The following is a 24,672-nucleotide window of genomic DNA, read 5'->3' on the forward strand; positions in this document are numbered from 1 at the left end:
TATTGCTACAAAGATCTGAAGTGATTTTTATTAAAATTACCTGAATGTGAAGGGGGGGAAAAAGAAAAAAAGGAATCCATATTTTAGTCAGAGAGGAAACATAATTTCAGTGTGTTTATTTGAGGACATCCCTTTCCAGGACAGCCTTTTGACACATGCTTTACTCAACATTATGATAACAGGCAACTTGCAGGAGATCTGGGCTTGTATATGTATATTCAAAAGTTTTCCTGAATCTTAGGTAGATGAGCCAGATATTACCAGCTACCTGTTGCCTCAATGTAGGTTTTGTGTGCCATACCACAAGAGTCTGTTTCTGGCTACAGACTGTAGTTGACAAGCATGAGTGGCCAGAGCTGATGTGACAAGCATTTTTATATTTTTTTTCAAGCTGTTTGTGCATTATAAGGCATGTTAAACCTCCCAGTTTACCAGGCTTCTGAGCTGACTGCCAAAACCTGGATGGTACATCTGAGGCCATACGGTTACTTCAATGCTGTGGAAAAGACTCCTTTAATTAGACCCATAATATCTGCTATGTTCCTCAGGAACAAAAGTTTTCTTTCTGTTTGTAATTACTTCCTTGAATGGAAGTAGTGTGAGCGTAAATTTTATAGTTAGTTCATAGTGCCTAGATTTTAAAATAATTGAGAAGGAGGCTTTGTTATTCAAAAGTAGATATTTTAATATACTTCTTATCAAATTAATAGTATCTTCATTTGTGGATATATTTACTTTAAATAGTTTAATCATTTTTATGATGCCAGAATGTCTCTTATCTGATGACTTCTTATGAGCACATTAAAAGAAGGTGGCATATTTGATAAGTCTCTGTGGCTTCCCTAAGGAGGGAAGAGAAGGGAGTGCTAAGGGATTAGAAGTCTGATTAGCACATAATGAGGAACTTTACTTTCTAAAATAAAATTAGGGTAATTATAAAATGACATGTTCACATATCAATGCAATGACTTTACTAAGGTTGCCATAGAGCTGGAGATCATAACACATGGAACTGCCGTAATTCCTGACGCTAAAGAGAAATTTGCATGGGGCACATTTCTTTGTTTTGCAGTTCTTTCCTTGACACTTTCTAGTTCCTTATTCCTTTTGCTTCCTCTAGTCTCCCCCTGACTCTTCTCCATGTTCTGATATGGTTTTGAGGAGGTGCACTCCAGTGATGCTTCTCCCTTGCACTGCCAGTGATCTGTTGACAGAGACACCCATGAGACACCTGACCTAAAGATCGTGCCCTGAAAGTACTCTGAACAAGGCTGTGGGTTGGAACCATAATGAAAATACTGAGACAACATATTCTACTGGCATTACAACCCTGACCTCTGATCTGGATGGGGACTTCACTTATTTCTCTTTTTTCTGGGAGGCACTGACTCTTAGGGAGACTCTGTGCACAGATAAACTTACTGAGAGACCCTTGCTGACTTCAAGCGGAGCTGAATGCCCTCACAAAGACAGCCTGTGGAGCTGTCCCCAGAAGTCCTGTCCTGATAAAGTGAATTGTTAATTAATCATTCTGTTGAAATAAATATCAGGTCTCTCTCAACATAGGAAGAATAAAATGTCTGCAGGGTCTTCTTTTTTTTTTTTTTTTCCTTTAGCAATATCTCATCAGTTATTCTAAAGCATTAAAACATGTTCAGCATAAAAACCAATAAAAATAGTTCTGGTTTAGTTATTTGGGTATTTATTAAAATCTCTTCAAGTGGGGTTATATTTGCTATAGCAGACTCTATTTGTTTGTCTGTTTGTATGTCTGTTTGACATACATGTTTTGCTATATATTTGGCATGTAGCAGTTTTTTTGCACCACTGTATTATTACATTCTTATTATGTGTCTATAACTTTGAAGTAGGATTTGGTTCTACCAAGGTTTTTTATCAGGCAATATAAGGGAGGGAGGTGCAAAAACATTTTGTGCTGAGGTTTTAGTTCCTGCAACCTATCTGTCAGAAATATTTATAAGAATACTTTTGGAGAAGTAGTAGATGTTATTTTATAACTTGCAACACCAACTCTAAACCAGCTGTACAATGCAGGAATTTTCCCTGCTAACTATGCAGCAAATTTACCGCAAGTACAGAACACAGTAACTCACAAATAAATATTTGATGAAATTTTGGTCTTCTAAGATAGTTCTAACCAAGGAAAAACTTCACTTAGAGGGGGCACAGCTGTATGGTATTGTGTATGGTAAGGCATATATTCATTTAGGATAGTTGGATTTGATTTATATTTACAGTTCTTTACTACTGTAAGGATGATCCTTCTATAGTTACCTTTCTTTTTATACATAATATCCCTTGTATGCTTCCATCTGGAAAAAAAGTGTGCCAGCACTGAGGAGTGGAATGGTCCAACACTTGTTTTTTTGTATCTTGTAACCTTGATAAAGTCTGGTAATTATCATTACTGATGACATGCAGAGGTGGCATAATGAAGCAGAGGTAACTACAGACTTTGTGTGAACATAAACTGCTACACCTTTCCATGATAAAAACCCCAACACATATATGTATAAACTCCATATAAATATATAAAATGAGTGCTTAAATGCATTACAGCTTCCCATGCACTTTTCTGCTTGTGGACAAAAGGAAGGTTGAGGGAGGAGCAGCAAACACTTGCACAGGTACCTCTTTTGCATCTCTCTGCAGAGTTAGAAAATTGGTATTTCTCCTGAAAGCTGCCAGACCCTTGGGTGTGCCCCACCTATTCTTCTCTTTATTATGGCACCACTTGCTCTCCCTGGGTGGACCCTTTCTGTAAGGAATCTCTGCCCTTCCAGCTTTGCATGTGCAAGAGACTGTCTCCTCCACAGCTTATTTTGCAAACTCCTTACCCCAGGACATGTAATTCACTGTCACAGCACCATCCCCTCCCCCGCCAAAAAATAATTTAATTTTTCTTCCCTCAGGTTACTATAGGTCTTGTCTAGAGTCTGCACAGATTTGCCAGGGCAAGAAAGGTTTGCACACAATTAGCAAGAAGATGTATATGTAAGTAACTGAGCTTCAGTTGGCAGAGGATGTTCCATTATCAGTTGTTGCCCTTTAATCCAGTTCTTGACTCTTGACTCAAATTCTTCTCTTTTGTACATGACAGACCTCTATTTTTTTTTTGTGACAGCTGCTTTTTACCCATTCCAAAGTCTATATGCTGATACACTTGCTGCTCCATGCTAACTAAAGCAGAAGTTAGCCCAACCTCCTTAATTAGGGCTTGCATGCCTCCATTCAGCTCAGCTGCTTGGAGGAAAGCAGGGTGAGCTATCTCCTCTCTAAGGTGCTGCCCTGCTCTTTGGATGATGATTCTGAGCCAGGTAGGGAAGCTGTTTTCTTTCTGATTGCCCTTTGGAAGTGAGGAGAACTGTTGTGCAGACAGAAACTAATAGGGACACATCAAAGCCTGTTTTAGTTTCTCTCCTCTCCAATTTCCTCAGTTAAAAGGGAGAGGAGAAAGCATTTTCTATCTTTAAAGGTTTTATTGAGGACTGGTTGGCATTGTCTACTCAAGGCTGGACTGAATAACTCTGTGTCTTTATTTCTCTTTGCTCTAGATGGGGGTTAAGATTTCTGAGCAATCTTCTTATTTCCTGCTCTGTTTTGGAATAAAACTTCAGAATACTTTTCATTATTGCATATTGCAGAGATATGACTTGAAAGTGGTTGTTTTATTAACTGGTACAGATCTTGTGAAAGTGGAGCAGGTTTACTCAAGCTACAAATGCAGCAGTGTTTGTACTAAAGACACAGCTAAAGCACATGTTCAACTGAGCAGCACATAAAGTTGTGAGCATTGGTGGGCTAGCTTAGGTACTGTCCTGGTTTTGGCTAGGATGGAGCTGACTTTTTTCTAAGCAGCTGGTACATTTCTATGTTTTGGATTTAGTATGGGAGAGGTCTGTTGGATTAGTAGTCCCTTCTGGGCTATTGATGAAATCACACTGGGGGACGAGCAAGAAGCAAATCTTGTCTTTAAATAAGATATTGATGGATTAACTCCCACAAGCACGTCTAGATTTATTTCTTGACATTCATCTATCTGCTCAATGAGTTGAAAAACAACAGCAAAGTAAGCTGTAATTCTGAAGGAATTGGAACACAATAATGCTGCACAGAGCTGCCTAATTAACAAGACTGTGAAGTAACTGGAGTAAATTAGCAGAGACAATTAATTTACGTTGCATCAAAATACACACTGGAATGCTGCAGTGCAAATGCATAATTTTCATCTCTGATTGCTCAAAAGAACTTATGGGACCTGATATTCAATTTGTTTTCACCTGATCTCTGAAAAGCATGTGGAGGCTTCTAATGTTTTCAAATTTTAGTGTGCAATGACTGGAATTTAAAGTATTTTTCTGCTTCAAGAGTGTGGAGTGTAATCCCTGAGTAGCAGTGTATCCATAATATTAGTTTCTTGTCTCCAAGGCTATGATTACAATCTAAAGTTGCATATGCAGCAGTAGTGATGGTGGTAACTCTTTGTGACCATCTGTAGGAACAAGATTCTTTTAGGTGCAGAATGTAGATAGGCCCTGAAAGTCAACATGTAGATAGGCCCTGAAAGGCAAATACAGGGGTTTAAAAAAGGACAGGTTAGTTGTTGGAAGCAAAAATGGTCTGAACCAATGGATAATATGAACCCTGCCTCAGATGCCCCCTCACAATGGCAGCTGAGGCAAGTTAGTGAAAACTGTGCATTATACTGATACACCACAGACTAGACCCATGATTACATGCTAATTGCACTGTAAATTCCAAGTGCTGCACATCTTTAAAACACCACCTTTCTGGCCACATAAACTACTTCTCTGCTACCAGAGGAAGGTAAGCTATAATAACTCTGTAGAGTTCCTTGGTGGTATGCATTTGATTCTCAGCAGAAGATTTAGGAACACAAAAGCTTCTCCTGAATGACGTGCTCCTGAATAAAGTGCATCTCAGAAAGTCGTGTGATTGAATGCAGACCAACTTGTTCTTTCTTCTGCTCCACTTCATTCTTTATTCATAGTCCAATAATGTCAAAACACGGCAGCTTCTCTTCACATAACTCCCTGTGTTAAGAATACATGTCTTGAAGGCCAGTTCCAAACATCATAATGAGCAAAGTTAAGTCTGAACTGGGTTTGTAGCCAAATAAATACCCACCAGAAGTAAGTGTTGGCTCTGGAGAAACCTGTGTTCAGATTAATGGCTTTGGCACTTCTGTGTACTTGCAGCAAGTAATTCAAGGTACCTGCTGTTGTAATGATGGCTGGTAACAGTGAAGCAAAACCCCATCCCTCAGTGTATTAAATGTTTGGTGCTGTAGTGAGTGATGAACTAAGTGCATTTAGCTAGAAGACCTGTACTACTGTCCCCTCTAATGCAAGTGTGCCTTTGAAACAGCTGCTATAAATTACATCAGGCAGAATTTGTATATTGGTAGACTTGGGTCATTTTCCAAGTGTGGATTTGTTGATGTGAGTATAATGCTTTGTAATTGGGGACATCCTCTTTGGGCATGCCCTACTTACTATATAAATGAGGCGCTTCTGAGAAAGAAAATAAAGAAATGCCTGCTTTTCCTCACTTGAATAGCTCTGCAGAGAATCTGCATTCTGGAGCTACCACTTGCACATTAATGAGCAACTAATACTTAAATTATACCAGTCTAACCTGAAGACTCACATGCAATTGCATGTGGGTACCAGAGGCAAGAGAAATGTTAGCTTTGAATAAGAGAAATCATTCCTCTTCATTTCTTCACTGATTAAAAAACCCCCAAAACACACAGAAACCTTAGGTGGAAAAGTGTAACAACTGCTTTGAATAATATTGTAATTATGTCTTGAAATGAGTGTTTTATTTGCTTTGATTAAAAAAAAAAATAAAAAAGAAGACATGCCAAGACATTTTTGCCCTTCTTATGTGACTTTTACATTGTAATGTCTACTGAGAAATCCCTGCTGAGGAGAATGATTGCTAATCTTTCTCAACACTTCTTTAGGAACTGTAGGTCTGAATTCCCTGATCTTCCATGAAGGGTTTGATTCCATCAATGAAAATTATACTGATTGATTTTTTTTTTTGTTTGTTTTGTTTTTGTTTGGGTTTCTTTATAAGATATATCTATTTTACAGTAAGGACAAACCCAGCAAAAGTCATAGGAGCATATGTGGGAGAAAGATTTTGGTTTTTAGTGAGAACTAACTGGCTGAATATGTTTTTGAAATTGAGATCATTAAGCAGACTTTTTTTCTTGTAGGAAGGATATGGAGAAGATTCAATATTTTGCAATCATGCTTTAATTTAATTGGTGTTCTGATTCTAAAAGTACAAAAGATTTAATCAGGATTGGCTTTAGTATAATTATTTAGTAAGCTTTAATGCTGGAGGAATGAATTTAAGTGGGAATGAGACATTACTTCACTCAACTGCAAAACAGAACTCTTGAACTTGATGAAAGGTTTGACCTTCTTTCTTTTTATTAATCTCATTTTGCCCTCTGTACTTCAAGTTGTTTAGACAAGAACAATAGCAGAGGAACCATGATGCTTCATCAGAGGTTGTTTCCTGCTGAAAATGGTCCTGGGAAATCACACTGGATAGATAATGGTTTTGGGAGGGTGGAAATCAAGAATCTGTGTAGATTCTCCTAAACCAAACCCCATATTTTGACAAAAGTAGGGAAAATGTTCCAGAGTGAGTTGCTTTTTTATGACCACCCCCTGCAGACTCTGGCTCACATTCATGGTGTGGAGTGCTGTGGTTTGAAGTGTTGCTGCCCCTGGGCTGTTCTTCACTGGAGATCCCTGGGCCCATTGTTGTAAAGGCTCAAGGGAACATGTGAATTTTTATTTGCAGTTTTGGTGAATACGGGAGTCCACCAGAGCCCATGGCTTGGTGGGCTGGGGACCAGCTGCTCAAAGTGCAGGCTGCCAGCTGCTGTGACTTGGTAATGCAGGACACCCCAACAACTCACCTTGGGGCCTAAGCAGGGGAAGAAAATGAGACGTTTTAAGATATCTGAATTTTTTTTTTTTTCACCACACATTTAGAGGCATTGCCACCAGACAGGAAGATCAAGTAAAATATCAGAAATTAAATTATTTTATGCGTCCTGGAGTTTTTATTGAAACCTATTTAAAAAAACAATCAAAAATCTGTAATATAACCACAACCACCTTGTTTCCCCTGGGTCAAGCTGAGAACAGGTACCATGGTACCAGGATACCAGAAATTAAGCTCCTCTTTTGTGACATTTTATTGTAATTTTTATTTTCTTTGTAAAATATTTCATCCCAGATGGGACTTTGAGATCCACCAGGCCACAGTTATTGATATGTTGCTTGCCCATGTTTGTTTGGTAAAACAGGGGGACCTGGGATTAGAAGAGTGAAAATGAGAGACTGTGTCTGGGAAACCAAGGGCATGTGGCAGCCTTTGCCAAGGGAAGCCTGCTTGTGAATGTGGAATAATTCCTGAGAAACTCATTTAGCTCCAGCCAAGCCATTGTTGTAGAGAACAAGAGAAATAACAGTATCTTATTGAATATTTCAGATGGAGAAGCTCAGAGAGAAAGCTTCCTGAAAGTCTCTTTTCACTTAAAAAGCTGAAGCCAAAAATAGATCTCAACTTTAATAATTTGAAGGAGATAAAATTGGGCAGTTACTTTTGGAGTTTAATCTTTCTGATGGTATCATCAGAAAGAAGAAGCTTAGTGTAACAGGAGAGTTTGTCAAGTATTTTTCAAGATGTTTAATGTTTGAGAGCAAGGGAAAGGTAAGAGAAAATCCCTCAGTGAAATCTTCCATTATTTCCTTTGTTTGCATTCTGATGACATCTGATTACTTAACTTATAAAGATATTCAAGTGGCTGTAAGTACTTTACCAAGCCCTTGTGTGTTATAACTGCATAAACAGTTGAGCAATCAACACTGAGCAGAGCTTATAGGAACTGTGAGATGCTGCTCCTGCATCCAAATCTCGGCCAAGCTGAGATTTGCCTCGATGAAGTGTAAATTTTCCTTGCTTGTGCTAATGAGCCTGGGAGATGAATGACAGGTGGTTTGGGGGACAACTGGGCTATTTTACCTCCAGGCATAACTGAGCTGCTTCAGCAGGTCAGAGAATTTCAGAAAGCAATCTGGGTAACTAATGGTAATGGCAACTTAGCTGTCTCTTCCAGAAGTTCATTCAATGTTTTCTCATTCAAGCACTCATTCAGAGGCTCTGTCTAATCTGGGATGTCTGACTAGTTGCTGATTTCATTCCAAATATATGTACCTTTGCTGAAAGTGGTGTCTATAGACGATGAGATGTTTGTTCCTTCTATTAGCACTTACTCAATTTCTAATGCTCCCAGAGATCCAAATTGGGGAACTCAATGACTTTTTTTAGAAGATGCTGAAGATTTAATGTTTAGTGTTATTGGGAGTGTTTCCTCTGTGGCCTCATAGACTAGATTTGGTCCTTGCTTTTCTCTAGCTCTGTTGTTGTACTGAGTGACCCTGGTGACAAATTACTCTCAATGCATCTTTAAATTGTGATGTGTCAGTGTGTAAACAGGTACTTCCATTATAGGTCTTGAGTGTATCATCATCTGCGTTTTCTTGATTGTGTTTGAGCAAATGTTCTTGCCCTAAAGGGGTCAGCACTGAAAATAAACATTTCACATGGTGAATTACTGCAATTCAACTTGTATATTCAATGAAGGGAATGAAAAAGAACAAAAGAAACTACACTGCTGTCCTTGGTCATTACAGGGAAGAATGAAAATCACACACTGAGGAGAGGAACAATGAGGGAAGGCAATAATGTTTGCATTACAAACTGGAAATACTTCAAAATGAAGTACAAATACATATTTCTATTTGTGTTTGCCATTAGCTCTATACTGGGGTGCAGGATGTCTGGGGTAAAATTTAATAGAAAATGTCTGTCAGGAGAGTGATGAAACCCCTCTTGACCTTAAATTTGTTTGTTTTTTCTGGAGTTTTTTGTTTGGGTTTTTTTGGGTGGTGATATTTTGTGGTTTTATTGAGGAGGTTTGTTTGGGTTTTTTTTGGTTGGTTGGTTTGTTTTGGGGTTTTTGTTTGTTTTTAAATTGACAGAAAACAAAAGATAATATATCACGTAATGGAAATGAATGCCAAGAGGAGAAAATGTGGAATTCTGAGTCTATAACTGCCTCAATGGTATGTTCCCAGCTCTTCTCCAGGGAAGCCAGCAGATCTATACTGCATCACTTGCATCACTTGCAGATTCTGTGTGTTCCTAAAACCATCTAAAGGCGTGTCAAGCATGACAAAACCTTTGGACACACTTAGCAGCATACCTCATTTTATTGTCATCTTTTGTTGCTGGAATAGGCACAACAAACTATAGTACTTAACAATTACAGTTCAATAGCTACAAAAGTTCATCTTTCCCATGGGCTTCAGTCACACACTTAGGAAGAAGAAAACCCTTTGAGTTAATTGGAAATCACTCATGTTGTATGTCAAACCACAGTTAGACCAAAGTTGTTTTGAAAAATCAGTGGCATGAATGATTATTTGCACAACACTTTCTGGTAGTGGCAGTGAAAGAATAGATTGGCAGAAGTCAGGAAATTCAGATCTGTTAGTCTCCTCTTTTCCTGGGCAGGGCTAAAGAATAATGCGTGTCTTTTACAACTCCAGCAGAAGCCATATACAAATTAGTAATGTAAAGCAAAAGTTTAAACCCATCAAAGAAACAATAGTCACTCAGTTCTAATCAAAGGTGATAGAGCCTGATGAAATGAAGGGGAGAAGATGGAGAGAAACAGATGACCCACTTAGTGCTCTTGTTAGGCAGCAGCTTCAGAAAAGAATTCACTACAGCTGCAGCTCAGCAAAGCACTTTTTGTATGTCCTTTTCATCTTCAATAATGAACCCACACCTATGTATACACTTATGGTCTCCTGCATGCTGAACCAGCTCTGCCAAATCAAGTTCTATATTGTGAAGTCTTTCAAAGTGATGTTTAGAAACTGACCCGTAATGTTGCTCTGGGTGGGAAAACATGAAACAGTGTTTATCAGACCTCTGTAAAATGCAGAGATCTTCTAGAAGCAATTTTTGTGTCAATATATTATTTACCCACAAATATGACCATGTGTTCCTTTTAAAATGGAGAACTGCTGTTTTGTCTGGGTTTTTTTTGTCTTTCTGGTTTTGGTTTGGTGTCCCCCACCATTGCATCATTCATATTGTTTGAAGCAAATGGTTATCCCATCACTTGACGCAGCTGCAGGAATAATTGTAGCACAGAATTGATAAAAGAAAACAGGAAAGAGCAGTACTTTCTCTCTTTGCTCGTCAGCAGCTAAATAAATGTCGTTCCAAGGGAACAATATTTGCATGATACTGGGGTTTTTTCTCTAGTTCTAGGAAATTAACAAAACTGATTTTTAATTCTCAGCCATCATCCAGAGTCTGTCAAGGTTGTTTTGAGTAGAGTGGCAAACAGGTTATCGTGTGACAAGGCTGAATCTGCAGTTCATGAGGAAAATGCCCTCTGCTACTCACATCAATCTGTCCATATAGAGATATTTGGGTCTATTCTGGTAAAATGCTAGTTCTAGTGATACCAAACAGGGATTTTTTTCACAAAGTGTTACAGTATCTTTCCCCTGCTTCTATATTTGCATATATATTATTCATGTTTACATTAGTTTATAAACTAAATTTAGAATTCATTAGGATCTTCTTCTTAAATATTCTGTGCAGACTACCAAATACTGTAATATTAGGATTCCTTTAGATCCAACAGCTGCCTTGGATAACATTGGCCATACGGTGTTATTTATGTTTGTGCTCCCTACCAGCAGCAGATGGAATCTCCTCAAAGCAGCTTTGCTGCTTTTCCACGTGGGAGGCCCGAGAGTAACTGTTGGTAACCACTCATCTGCCCTGCATCCCATCCCATTCCATCCCATCCTCCCACCTCTCGTCCGTGAGCAGGGGTGAAACGCAGGCTCTGCTCAAATCTTGCCACTGAGGCCAGCTCAATGAAGTCTTTCTGTGAAGCACTGTCCCTTCAGGCTGCTGTTGCTGGAGACATGGAGATGGCTTGGAGCTTGCAGAAAACTGTCAGGTGGGTTGGTGACAGCTAGGTGGCCAAAGCTCAGTTCAGATATGGCTTGGAAATAGGTGGTGCACAGCATCCTTTCTTAAACAAGCTTTGGTATCACCATACTGGGTACCTCTGCACAAGCCTGACAGAAGCTGCTGCAGCATCCCTCTGTGCTCCAGCTTCCCTGTGTAAGCACTTCCACATCCTTCTGGGAAGATTTCAGGGCTGCAGGGAGCCTGGCACTGCCATGACAACACTGTCAGGAGAAGCAGAGCTATCTGTTTAGTTGACTGAAACAAGTGAAGCAACTTTCTGGGAGGGTGTTTTCTCATTTAAAGGTTATATTCATGGCTGTGCCTGGGTGTACAGGTGGTTCCCCTCTTTCCCACTGTGCTTTACGCCTGTGCAGCACCAGTGAGGCAAGACCAACTTGTTCTTGGCGTGTGAATGTTTGAAAGCACAGACTGATATGGCACAAATACATGCAGTGATTAAATAACACTATTTTACAAAAGAAAATAAATTCCTTGAGCTGATAACCAGATTGGAAATAGTATGTGCATAGGAAATGGCTGAAACTGACAGTGTAGTAAGAGTAAACAAATATGGCTTTTATTTCCCCAGTAACAGTGGGGCTTTTCAGGACTCCATCTTAGGCCCACAGCTATTCAATATCTTCATAAGCAATTTGGATGCAGGACTGGAAGGAATACTAAGTAAATTTGCTGATGGCACAAGATTAGGTGAAGCTGCTGACTCCCTCAAAGGCAGAGGTGTCCCACTCAGAGACCTTGACAAATGAGAGGGCTGGGCAATCATCAACCACGTGAAGTTCAGCAAAGCAAGTGGAGAATTCTGCAGCTGGGATGGGGCAACCCTGGATGGATGGACAGGCTGGGGAATGAGAGGCTGGAGAGCAGTGCTGGGCAAAGGGACTGTGGGGTCCTCGTGGATGGCCAGCTGAATGACGATCAGCAGTGCCCTGGCAGCCAGGAGAGCCAGCCCTGTCCTGCAGGCATCAGGGACAGCGTCACCAGCTGGGCAAGGGAGGGGATTGTCCTGCTCTGCTCTGCACTGGGGCTGCCTCACCTCGAGTGCTGGAGACAGTTTTGGCTGCCACAACATAAGAAAGATATTAAGCTATTAGAGGGTGTCCAAAAGAGAGTGAAAAAGATGGTGAAGGGTCTTCTAGAGGGGAAGACACATGAGGACTGGCTGAGGTGATTTGGCTTGTCCTGCTCACTGGAGGAGACCAAGGGGAGACTCCTTGTGCTCCACAGCTGTCTTGTGAGGGGAAGAGGAGGGGCAGGCACTGATCTCTTCTTTCTGGTGGCCAGTGACAGGACCTGATGGAATGGCCTGAAGTTGTGTAAGGGAAGGTTTAGGTTGGATATCAGGAAAAGGTTTTTCACCAGGAGGGTAGTTGGGCACTGAACAGGCTCCCCAGGGAAGTGGCCACAGCACCAGCCCGACAGAGTGCAAGAAGCATTTGGACAGTACTCCTGGGCACATGGTGCGATTCCTGGGGATGTCCTATGCAGCCCTAGGAGTTGGACTTGGTGATCTTTGTGGGTCCGTTCTAACTCAGGGTGTTCTGTAATGCTATGATAACAGTTTACAATACAATTTATCAGAAAACCATAAAAAGGTTATTTCTCTCTTTTTTTTCTGTTTTTTTTTTTTCTTTTTTTTTTTCCCCATGTGATTCAAAGTCTCACCTCAAACAGTGGGATAACACATTCACACTGCAAAGCTCTTGGCAGTTTGTTTGCTTTTTTTATATTCAGCTGTTCCATGAAAACCAGCAGTGGCTAGTTACATGAGAAATCATGACCTCCTGTGTTCATGATTATTTATTGATTAAAATACAATGTACTGAATTGTAAATTACTTATCAGACAGCTTGAATGCCAGATCATTCTTTTATGGCTTTAAAATACAGCAATACATTGGAAACACAATGTTCTGAGTACATCTACCTATTCTCACCTTCCATTTATAAATTTTGAAGTGGTTTTGATAATAGTAGACTGTGTTTGTCTCAATAATGCAAAACCTTTATAGCTATAAGTAAACAGGACATTTAGACTGAATTTTAATTAAATGTGGCCTTTTTTTCCTATTTGGGAAACACTTTCAGCAACAGCTTGAAAACGTATGAGGAATGTTTTCTTAGTGTTTCTATCATCTATTCAAGTCTCAAAGGAGATTTTCCATGTTGTTATCTAGGGTTTGTGTGAACCACAGCTACTTTCAGTCTCTTACTACATTTCTGATGTTTTAATTCAGATGCCTCTAATTAAACAATTTTAAGATTCCTTTTCAGCCTATTAGAAATAATATACACATTGCAACCATAATGGATTAGGTTATTTTAGAGCTGAAATGACATGTATCCATTGGGCACACTTTAGAACTAAAAAATATTTTTTCTAGGGTTCAATAAATATGGCCTGATGATTTAGAGGACCAGACACGGTAAAATAAGCTCTGTGTGTGTAAATGATTTTATGACCACTCGTAGTTTAGGAATTTATTACAAGTATTTTCAAGAACCTGATTTAAAGCACATGTGAGGGAATGTTGATGGAACACTAATGGTTTAACAGGGCACAAGTGCATCATTTTATAGTAATGACCTGCATTAATGAACGGTTGATAAACACATTCATATGGTGGTGGCCCTGAAGCATTAATAGTAAAGATAGTCATGAATTTGTATCAAAAATATGTGTCTGTTTTCATAATTCAATTGAGCCTGCTTACAACACCCCTCTACTGCAAATGCTTTCCCCCCACCAATAAGCAAAATGTAAATTTACTTGGATGTTAAAATCCATCTACTCTGTATTTTCACATGACCATGTGAGCATGACCATTGTCACAGATCCGTATTCTCTGCTGGTTCCTGTTGACCCTCCACTCTCACACCTAGGCTCAGTGTTGAGGAATGCATTTAGTGCAGGTAGCTCAGCGTGCAAGCTGCAGATTGAAGTTCTGAGAAGCTTCCAGTGGAAGATCTGGGAGCTTCCACTTCCTACTGAATGATCGTGATAACCCATTTTCGGGATCATGTTGATGGCTGAAATGGAAGGGGAACCAGAAACAAAAGTAACTTGGTGAAGATCACAGATCTGCTTGTGGCAGAGGTGGAAACTCAGCCCTTCTCTGTTGATTCCCATCTCAATGTGTTTATACTCCAGATATTAAAATCTTTTTGGGTGATGTGGGAATCCCTGTGCATCTAGCTGAAGGCTATCAACAACAGGAGTGTACAAAAGCTAAGAAAAACAACCTTCAGAAATTATTCTCAAGTCCTGTGGGGCACATGGGCTGTAAGAGCAAGGTCTTTCCATAGCCTGTGTTATTAGATCCCTTTGAAATGCCTGCCTGAGCATATATCTGTATTTTATTGTTATTTTACACAATCACTCTTCAGTTAAATTATTAATTTCACCAGGCTAGTATAGTATATAAAATCTACTCTTTTCTTATATTATCTCTCTTGATGGAAAAAAAAGGCAATTTATTATGCATGATGTTTGCCTAAACTCCTCCTCTATACTCATGTCACCACATGCAAATTTTATCAAGAAAATGTGCCATTCATTACTTGTGTTAATCCTGTGAAATCTGGAGAAGCTCCATTCAGGTTCATTGCAGGCTTAAAATGCTGTAGCTGATAGCAGGATGTGTCCCATGGCTCCCTTTTTCTAATGATATTCTAAACTTATCATGTAAATTCGCAGTTTTATGTGCTAGAAGGAGGCATTTGTATGCAAATATTGCACTGCCTCGACTATTCTAAACCAAAAAAATAAAGACTTATTTATCCAGAAATACCTGGCAGAGGATGGTAAAGATTTATATTGTATAAATTTGAAGAATTTGTCATTATTTTGGTTGGTTAAAGCTACTGGGGAAACAATCTTTTTAGATTTTTTTAAAGGACTTGTGTTAGAGACCGTATAGGTAAGCAAATAATATTTTATCTCATTAATGTCAGCAGAATGCAATATTTATTTATTGTCTGTAGCTATTGTGGCTGTAACTAAAGTTGTGTGGGAAATGAGTGAAAGATGATTTTCAGTGAATATTCTGTGCTGAATAATCTGAGTGTGAATCACAGTGTGCCACTGATATTATATTCTGAGGGAGATTGTGTGCACTGGTTACCATAAAATATCTCTTCAGAGATAGGAGGCAATGAGGTGAAACCATCTGCTGTGTATGTGTGTGTGTATGCACATACACATATATGTGAAAATAAAAGCTCCTTTGACTTTTCAGTAGTTCAGTTTAATTCAGTAGAACTATTTATAGTGAAATGGGATTTTTTTGGTCTGGGGTTGCAGACTGATTCAGTGAGTTAGGATGACTAACACCATCTCCTGATTCAGATACATCTGTGGTGATCATTCATTGGGATGACCCCACTGTAGAATCATAGAATCCTGTCTCGCATGAAGATCAGCATGTAAGTGAAGAGATCCAAAGGAGAAAGAGCAATGTTTTATTTCTTTTTAAAAAGTACATAAATAATTTAGTTAAATTACAAGAGTACATATATTATTTAAATAGTAGTTAGTAATATGTTTATTTTTTACATTCCCATCTACATTTTTACATTTACATTGTCTACCCATTTCCCTTATTGGGTTTAGTGTGTGTGTGTCAACATGAGCCCTGTGTGTCAGCACCAGATTTCTGAAATGAATTAGCAAGTGCTTTCTCATCACACTGCTTTTGTCTGGGTTAAGATCTCTCTCATCCTTGTTAGCAGTCTGAGGGAGCTGCTGCTTAGCTTTTTTTCCCCCCTCCCCTCCCTTCTAGGATAAGTTCAGAAGCCCATCCTTTATCTGCCATGTTTGTGAGGCAAACAGGCAAGCAGACAAGCTAGCTTTCAACTTTCTGTTTTTCTTAAGCCTCAGTAAAACAGCAGAGAGAAGATGAAAAAGAGACATCTAATTTTCTTTGAAAGGAATCACACTATTTTTCCACTTGTTTATTCAAATCTGGCTTCATGTAACTGCAAAGGCTGCTTTTCTTTCTTTTCCCTTTTTTTTTAATTAGCTTTTGTTTCACTCTTACAGAAATGACATGGTGCATTTTCCAGAAAGCCCTCCAAAAACTTTGATTTAAATAAGCTGTTATGATGTTTCCGAAACTCTTACTGAAGTCTGAAGCAGTTTTGGCCATCCTTCTCTGTGCTCCTGTCACAGTTTTCTTGCTTTGTTCTTCTTTATCCACAGTTGCTTTTAATTCTTTTCTCTATTTATCCCACTCTTATTTTGAAAATGCTGAGCAGAGTTAAATTCAAGCCCAGACATTTCTCATTCGAGGTCCTTAAGACTGTTCTTAGTGCAGGTGTGCTGATACCTTGTAAGGGATAACTTGCCTTCTCCTCTTTCTTTCCTACCTCACTTGAACAAGAGCTAAGGAAAGATTTATTTTAGCAGTGTGCTACTGTGTCTAGGCAAAAACATTTGCTCAAATATGTTTTCAAAAGCTGAATGCGTGTGCAAGTGCATTCCAATTATCTGATTCCCTCTTGATCCTAATGAGCTAAGAGAAGCTTTATCCTGACAGACAGTGCTTGACTGCCTGCTGCTCTTTCCAAATTGTTGCTCTGTCTTACCTGCTACAGCTGCCTTCAGGCTGTCTGTGAAAGTTCACAGACTCTAATTGTTTGGGTCATATATTAGCCTTTGGTTTACAAAAGAGGCTAAGTAATCTGAAAATTTCCATGGCATGCCTGACAACTTTAATAATCTATTATTGAATCTATAAGGATTTGAGGTACTCCGTGCTTTACCTTAGTTCTTCTGTGCTAATAAGAGCAAAAAGTCAATCCTATTGCAAAGACAACTTTGCAGTGGAAATTGGGTGAATAATGTGTTCATAAGGCAGAAGACAGCACTGTTGCCAGAGGGAAGAATAACACCTAGTTTTTGAGGCAACATGACTGAGTAACTAGAAAGATGCTTTGGGGTTAGGAGGGATGGCTGTGCTTTCCTGGATATGTCCTGCAGTACCAGCTGTCCAAACTTTGAAGGCTGAACTGCAAGCATCTTTTCAGGCACTAAAATCCCTGGAGCCATTGGACATTAAAGTCTTGACCTCTCTGAATTAAGGTTTGTTCTCAATTCACAGAAAATAGCTTCACACTTTGGTTAAAATATTAATAGGACAATGAATTAAGAACCTCCTAACATATAATTACTAGGGTTTTTTTTCATTTTAAGGTGAGTAAAGTGTTATCCTTCTAGAGGAGAGCTTCAAGTCAAATTGATTTAACTCTCTGGGACATAAATTGCTGTAGCAGTGATCTGCCACTGCAGAGCCATAGCTTGATAGCAGATATTTCCTGAGATTTTTGGTTCATTCTGCAGCTCCTCTATTCAGAAACCTTTTGGCAAGTTGCTTTTCTGTAGGTCTGTGTTTGAATTCCAGAGCAAATCTCTTGTTTGGTGACGCCCTCACTGGCTAGGAAGAGGACCTAGGGACAGCAGAGTTCAGCCTGTGGTGCAGACAGCAGTGATGATGTACCACTCCGATATTTTTGAGTAGTACTGGCAACAGGTTTGCACCTGGAAGTTTTCCTTCCTGAGAAGAACACCCAAAGTGCCTAAAGCTTCCCAACAAGCCTCTCCTGCTAGCATTTGGGCTAATGAATTTTTCACCAGTAATGCATCAGAGATAAACACCTGTGGCAAACACATGTGTGGAGAGATCAAAAAGCATCTTGTTTGGGTTTTTGTGTGCTTGAACTTTTGCCAGCATCAGCTGTAGTGGGCAGTCAAAGAGCTGCTAGGTAGTTGTACTGGGATTTTTCAGACCAAATGAGATCAACAGTCCAGAATCCACATTTCTGCTTAACAAGTTAATTTACAATTAAGATAATGCACAAGGGAATCCACCTCTGCTGTATAAATAATAATTATTAGTAATATTTTTGCCTCTCCACTAACTCAAGACAGCTTATTTCACTGTCTCACAGTCTCCTTTTCTGTCTTCAGCTTCCAAGTTTTGAGTCTTGTGCAATATTTAAGAAAATGGATTTCTGCAACTGTAATGTTCTTTTAGTTGGAGGGGAAAAAAAAGCAGATGGTGTGATTGTCAAGGAGCAAAATCTTACTGCACAAAAGTAATCTTAAAACCAACACTAATAACATATTCTCTATGTACTTATAATGGAAGTTTTAGCAATTAAAAAGCTTTCTACTCTTTAACTGGAAAGGTGAACACTGAATATTCCCTGCCTCTTTCCTTCTCTTTATTCTAAGATGTTCCTCACAGAAAGACTTGGACTAACCTGAGCTTCTCAAGAAGGGAGACAATTCAACCAGTAGACCCACAAATGTGGGAATATATTTTCAAAATAATGTAATTGTATGAGTGCTCTTGGGGCTACATCTGCCTGAAAATTAGCCTTAGCTAGACAGGTGGATATATAGCCCTGAACTTTGTGCAAGAGATTATAAAATGCTTTTTAAATGCAAAATTTGTTATGAAATCAACAGAAGCATCATCAGTCATCATGACAAATTCTGAATAATGTGCTTTGAAAAGTTAATCTTTCTTACTAAAATGATTAATCTAAAGGAACATGTAACTTGTCATTGGAGTAGACTAATTTCTCCATTTGGTTTAGTGTCTTGCATCAAAGCATATTATCAGATGCTATAAACCTGTTGTGACTGATCTCATCTCACTAAACAAGTTTATTGAACACCCTCAAGTGTGAAGGTGTCTCAAACACTTTTGGAGCACTCTCTGTCTTTGAGAGGACTGTAGAGATGTCTCTGCCTGTGCTGCTTCATAACCATTGTTATACTGATTGCCTGTAAGCACTCATCCTGCTGGAATCCATCAGCAACACTTCCCTTGATGGAATTTCCACCCCTCAGTTGAGTCCTACCCACTAAAGGTGTGTCCCTTCGGGCAGGACAGGATGTACTGTCTTGGCTGACTGGGATACATGGAGATGCCTGTGCTTTGGAGGGGATGCTGCACATCAGGCATGCAACCCATCCAGCATGCAAGGCTGGCCTGAGTCACAGTCCCAGCCTTCTTTACAGGGTCCACCATGACAACAGTTCCTACTGTGGATATTTGTATAATTAGGGCTGAGTAAAACCCCAAAGGTAAATATTTATGTCATGTACAGCTTCATACTCTCTTAGAGTTATTTGAAGGTGCTGTCAACATCAGGCAGATATACCCAGCTCTGAAAGCTATCTAAATCCCACAGGTTTGTAATAAAATTTTCTTTTTTCCCTTATGCAAACATAGGCTGTTGCTTCCACGCATTTCCTTATCGAAGGGGAACACTTCTATTTCATTGAAACTCTGCTGTGTGGAGAGGTGCTCGTGGCTGCTGGTGGCTCTCACCACAGCCCCTCTAGGCTTTGTCCTGTTTGTCGCTGGACTCCAACAGGCCTGCTTGCTATTTCAAGGTTGTGGCCCAAAGTTTTGGTCTTAAATGATGCCCTGGATCTACCTCATGTGAAAAGTACCAATGGCTGAGCACAATATCTTAGGAGAGAAACAGAAAATGCAAGAGTGGCAGGGAGAAATGAATGGCTGTGCAAGGAAAAACACTGTGAGCTTCGGGTTGAGGGTGGACTTGGTTCTTCTGTGTGGTGACCTGATTTTTCTTTTCTTTTTTTTTTCTGTAGTATTTAGAAAACATGAGATGTTATTGGGAGAGGATGCACCTGAGAAGTGCTGAATGCAATTCATATACTTCTGACAAGCCCTGACCAGCCAAGATTCTACTTATTGCCAACTCTTTTGCTTGTCATTTGCCCAGAAACAGGGATCTGTTACAATTAAATGAAAATATGTGGGGAAAAAAAAGGGTTGGTTTTTTGCTACAAACTTTTGATGTGCATGTGTTCTGGAGGGGGTGGGGAAATGAATAGCCTTTGATTTTTCTGGCATGTTTCCTTCCAACAGTTTTATTTCCAGTAGTTAATTCTCCAGTATTTTTCAGGATAATGTGAAGCAGATAAGCTCATGCATAGTGTAAGAAAATGAAAGTAATTCCAAAATATCTGGCAGAGACATTTTAATCCTAATTAAAACTGAAGGAGGAAAGAGAAGGAATTAAATGCATTTTATAGTCCTGACTTATTCCCCACCAAGGAGATTTTTTCTATTCTAGAATGCCCCTGCATAATTTCTAATCAGCCTTTCAGCCTTCACCATGAGTGACAGAGCAAGGAGGAGACTGTCTGCCAGTGTCTTGGGAGAATTTATTTAAGGTTCTCCTGAGCTGTGGAAGGGATTTGTCATTGTCAATATCAGCAACACAGCTGATCAGCAGCCTGGTCAGTCTTGTCATCAGAAGAGGAAATAGAGTACGTGTATGTGACAGACAAAGAGAGAGCGAGAGAGAAATTGCTTCACAGAAAAATAATACTCATTCTAGCCATCTGTGTCGGTGTGTATTCTAGCTGTTGTTCCACTAATTCTTGGGGAAATAAAAGTAAGAACTGCCATTCAATTTACTCCCTAATTTACTTCACTGAGTACTTGGGAGATGAACCTGTGAGGGGAGCATGCTGGCCTGGGGAAAAAGGAATGCAGTGCTCATTCCTAAGACATCTTCTTTTATACACTGTGAAATGTTGTCAGTTAATTTCAGGAGACCCCAAAGAAACTGTGATAAGTGAGTCTCTTGTGTTAAGAGGTTTGGGATCTGCAAAGTATCCAGAGTTCCAGGGGCTTATCTGAGCTTATCAGCAGTAGCTGACACTCTTTGATCTGCCAATTGAGTCAGGAATCTCTTTGAAACAGGTGTCTGTGTGAGGTTTTCCATTGCATTATGATTCTGGTCAGCTTCAGGCTCTCACTGCACTTCCAATTTGATCTAAAAATACTTTTGCTGATGTGGGCTATAAAACACTCAGTTGTAGGTGAGGTGGTACTGTCTTCCCTAATTGCAAGATTCAGTTCTTTGTCATTTCAAAAGTCGAGAGATACATCTCTGATGAAACAATTCACCAACATATTTGAGCTCTTCTGACACAAGCAGGAGATTTTCCTTCCAGATGATAGATAAATGCAGACAGTATTTTCTGTAAAAAAAGAGATTTCTTTTCTGAAGCCCAAGATGCCTCAGACCTTCTATCATTGCTTACTTTTTCCTGCTGGAGCAAAAGAGCTGCTGTACATTGGGGAATCATGGTCAGCCTGTACAGCAAACCCCTCCCAGGCTGTTCCTACAGTCAAAAGGGTATGGCTGTGGCCAATGTAAAGAGTTCCTACTGGTTGATTCAGCCTCCTTTGAAGCAATCAGCTGGCTCCAAATGACTGAATTTTAAGTTTAGTAAAGGCATGGCATAAGAGGACAGACAGAATATTAGTAGATGCACTTAGTTTGCTGAGTTTGGACTCACGTCCTCTTCCCATGTCCTTGGAGTCCTGAAATGGGGGACAGAAGGAATCAGCTGCATATTATCTCTTCATATACGCATAATTCCATATTTAGATACTGCTTCTTTGGGTTCTCTGCTTGGCATATGGGAAAGAATAACACTGTAAATCCTTTTTGCTAGCTTGAAGAATATTCAAGGACTAGGATTGAAGTTGAATATCTAGATTACAAAATTTTAATAAGAGAACAGGCTATTAGTTAATCACCCTGGTTTTATTCCTTTTATTTGCTGATTTCAATCATGAGCCAGCTGTACTCTTTACTACATCACAGGGTCTACAAATGTTCTTGAATACTTTTAGAAAATAGTAACAAAAGCTGCTCTGAAGTTCTTGACTTTAATTTCATTGGCATATCCATCATAAGAGGCTATTAAGGAAATTAAGCAGTGATAGAGTGAGAACTAAATTTGTATGAGGCACTAGAAAAATTCTGATGTGCAAAAATTGTTTGAATAAATGGCTGGTTTCCAACATCACCAAAATTCTGTAGCTAGTATCTAAAGCCCAAACAAAATTGCGAGAGTTGGTGGTGGGGAGGGGAAAGGGAGGGATTTTTGCAATTTTTTAAAGAAGGAATTTCCAATTTTTCAGACTTAAAATGTTAATTGGAAACAATTTGATCTCATTACATTCTAATGAAATCTAGTTCTTCATTGTGTTTGCCTGTCCAGGACTACATCAGTCTAGGTTTCTAGATGTTATGACTCCAAGACAACTTGGAAGGTGGATTTTCCACAGGTGCACCATCAGTTCTCATTCAAAAGGGAAGCAATGGTGTTTGGGGCAGAATATTTTAAACAGTTTAATCTTATCTTAAGGAAGATAATGCTGTCACTCTCTCCTGAGTTTGACTGGAATAGTTAATTTTCTTCCTAGTAGGTGGTACAGTGCTGTGTTTTGGATTCAGTATGAGAATAATGTTGATAACACACTGAAGTTTTAGCTGTTGCTAAACAGTGCTTATTCTACATCAGAGACTTCTCAACTTCTCCTGTCCTGCCAGTGAGAAGGGTGGAGGGACACAAGAAGTTGGGAAGGGACACAGCCAGGACAACAGACCCAAACTGGCTGAGGGGATATTCCATATCATATGACATCATGCCCAGGATATAAGCAGGGGAGAAAGTTGGCTTGGGAACTGGTTGGGCACCAATGGGCAAGTGGTGAGGAATTGCATTGTGCTTCACTTGTTTTGTATATTCTACCTCTTTTACCATTACTGTTATTAACATTATTATTCTCTTCTTTCCTTTCTGTCAAATTAAAGTGTCTTTATCTCAGATCATGACTTTTCTCACTTTTACTCTTCTGATTCCTTCTCTCATCCTGTTGGGAGTGCGTGGTGCAAGCGAGCGAGCGGCTGTGAGGTGCTTAGTTGCCAGCTGAGGTTAAATCAAGACACTTTCTCTGACTGAGACTTTTATAGAGCACTTTCCACTAAAAATATTTTTAGATCAAATTCATAGTGCAAATTGGGTGAAGAAATTGGAATGAAACTCACTTCCAAACTGTTACTCATCATTTGGAAAACAGGCCCACGAGAGAAACCAGCATAGGGATAAGCTAAGTCTTAACTATGAAGAATTTAAAGAAATAATGAGGCTGAATGTGGAAAGGACTAATCCTACCCTAAATTTTAAATTTTGGCCTGCTTCTGTTGAAAACCGTACAGCTAATAAAACTTCCTCACTAGAGTATTCTCATTTCTTTGCCTTTTTGTTGTTTGTTGACTTGTTTGGGTTTTGTCCTGTTTTGCCAGCCAGATCTCTACAGCTGTGTGAAAAGACAGGTTATAACAAGTGAAAGTAAGTCTTGAAAAACAATTTTGCTGGAAAAATAACTGGACTTGCTTACATGTATTGCTGGATTCTACCTTGCTTTTATATTGAGGGAGGAAACACAGAGAAACTCTTGGTCGGCCAGCCCAAACCACTGCTGCTAGCCATCAGAATTTATTGCTGAAGAGAGCTCACATTAATCGATTCCCAGTGAAGAGTCCATACTGTTATATTTGGCTCCTGCTCAGAAGTGAAAATAATATCTAGGCAACAAAATGTTTTGCACTGTTTACCTCAAACTTAAGAACAACAGCAAGTAGCTTGAAGGCTGAAACTAATTATGAGAGATCTTATCCCATAAATACATATGAAAGACAAGAGCTATAAAAATAGAGTCAAATACAGGAAGGATGTCTTCTGCTATCCATAGGTGTAACATCCTGGGGGTGACTCAATGTATATGGAATTTTTCTATATAAAGAAGCATGGTAGCTACATGGATGAACAGAAGATGGTTTCTCCTCACCCCACTGAAGTTAGAATTACTTAGATGTTTTTTTTCTTTTCCTAAACTCCTGGATGCCTCGGATCTCTCCCTCAGAGCATCATGTACACAGTGATTTGATTGTCTGCCAGGAAACTGGTGAGAAGCTAATTTACTGAAAGGAAAACAGTGATTCCAAATGAACACTGAACCTGCAAGTGTGGTCCAGGGCCCTGTCATGCCTGTGGATTTTTCTCTGTCATGATGGTAATCATGCTCCACACCTGAGCAGGTGCCAAAGGAGGTCTGGTGCTGCTGTCTGCTTGCCATCATGGTTGCTAAGATATTATTTTAGTGCATTTTTTTCTGACCAGTATTGGGTTTTTTCTGAGCATTGTAGCTTTTGAGTCCTCCACAGGATGAACCTTAAACTGTATAAAACTGCAGTGGAATTTAATCCTGGAAAGCTTAGTTATTGTTTTCCCCCTTTCACATTTGGCATCAGAAATCAACAGTCACTGAAAAGATCTTATATGCAGGAATATTTGGAGGGGTTTTTTTATACCTGATTTCACTTTTAGCTCTGGTTTGCCTCACTGTCACTTCATCTCTCTTGCAATAATGGAATATTGGATATTGTTGATGTTGATCTCTCCTGAGTTTAAACAGTTGGTTCTAACCAGTCATCCTGCATCCTCCCAAAGGCAAGTCATCCTGTTCCAAGGTGGGCAGCTCAGATGGTTTACCTTCTGAAGGGCTTGGCTCCATCACTTGCCTTTGACAACAGAGGTAGTAAAGCAGCTTGATAATTAGGCTATTAGCTGGATGCCTGCACTCTCATTCTCTCTATAAGGAATACT

This window comes from Passer domesticus, chromosome 1, assembly GCF_036417665.1.
Source record: "Passer domesticus isolate bPasDom1 chromosome 1, bPasDom1.hap1, whole genome shotgun sequence".
In the NCBI taxonomy this organism is placed as follows: Eukaryota; Metazoa; Chordata; class Aves; order Passeriformes; family Passeridae; genus Passer; species Passer domesticus.